Source organism: Phytophthora parasitica (genome assembly GCF_000247585.1).
Source record: "Phytophthora parasitica INRA-310 unplaced genomic scaffold supercont2.1, whole genome shotgun sequence".
Lineage (NCBI taxonomy): Eukaryota > Oomycota > Peronosporomycetes > Peronosporales > Peronosporaceae > Phytophthora > Phytophthora nicotianae.
Genome location: NW_008634126.1, coordinates 4,723,221 through 4,724,401, shown reverse-complemented (window position 1 = coordinate 4,724,401; position 1,181 = coordinate 4,723,221). Strand labels below are relative to the sequence as shown.

General features: G+C 40.4%; 1 non-coding gene across 1 annotated transcript; it reads right to left on the bottom strand.

The window, feature by feature from the left end:
• Positions 1 to 322: 322 nt before the first annotated feature.
• On the bottom strand, positions 323 to 394 carry PPTG_20507. The gene has a single exon. It is a non-coding gene; the product is annotated as a tRNA-Met (tRNA).
• Positions 395 to 1,181: the final 787 nt, after the last annotated feature.

The following is a 1,181-nucleotide window of genomic DNA, read 5'->3' as shown; positions in this document are numbered from 1 at the left end:
TACATTGTACCCGTTCTACGACGGTTTTGCATGATGGTACCTATTTTTATTGACATCGGACTAAAATGTACTTTTCAAGTATTTCCTACCATTCAACGATACGATATCCCTCTGTATGCCTGGGTCCGCTGTGATTTCAGATTTTAGCGAGATTCACTTATCCCAAATCCTTATCAGAAGGGGAGCCCGACTCATGGTACTGAGCATACTAGCGGTCAATCAAGTTCACTCCGTGGCACCCGTCGGTCGCATTTGTGCAGTTCTGTGAGAGCCCCCTAGTGAACGAGACCGAAAGTCAATATACAAGTACTGAGTTGAGTTTTGCTGCCAGGTGGAATCGAACCACCGACCACTCGTTTATGAAGCGAGATCTTTACCACTAAGCTATGGCAGCGTTATTCAAAACTAAATCACATACATATTTATATAAAACTGTCTAATTTAATGTTTCGATGATGTTTTTAAATATAATTTAAAAGAGGTTTATCGCTTATAATAACTATAAAACAAATTTATCGCTTCTTGGGTCAAGCGGATGGTCAAATTGATCCAAATTTGACCCAAAAAGCGAGTTGCGCAGGATATGACCTGCACCAAATTTGACCCAAAAAAAGGTTTTCCTCAATTATGCTTATTTTTGGTGACCGCGGTACCCAACCCTGTGCTGCGAACTAGCCGGACTCAAATTACCTAGTACGAACAGGAGCATGGCGGATTAAGCACGGTATGTAGGAGGAAAGCGACGTGAAATGGCATATTCAAGGGTTTGCAAGGACGCTAACCCATCGAATTAGTGTAGATTGCGTTAATAGTCGCTTAACTGCCTAGTACGTTAATCAGTATAGCGCTGTAGTTTAAGAGTATGAAAGCGGGGATCAGTTAATATATCGAAACCGACAACCACAACAATAACAACAACCCAGGCCAGGTGCATACAAACGCACCAGATAGTCAGAACCCAGATATTTATTTTTTTCTAAGTCAATGCGATCATGTATGATTTTCCCTCCGCAGTTCGACGCCTCGTAAACATTCATGCGAATGGGACAAAATATAAATGAATTCACTTGATATTTGTACTGCATGAAAACTGTGTGTGAAACACAACACACGGACGTGAATGGCTTCGACAAAAATAAATATTAATAATGGAAAATCGACAAAAAAGTAGTAATAAAAAC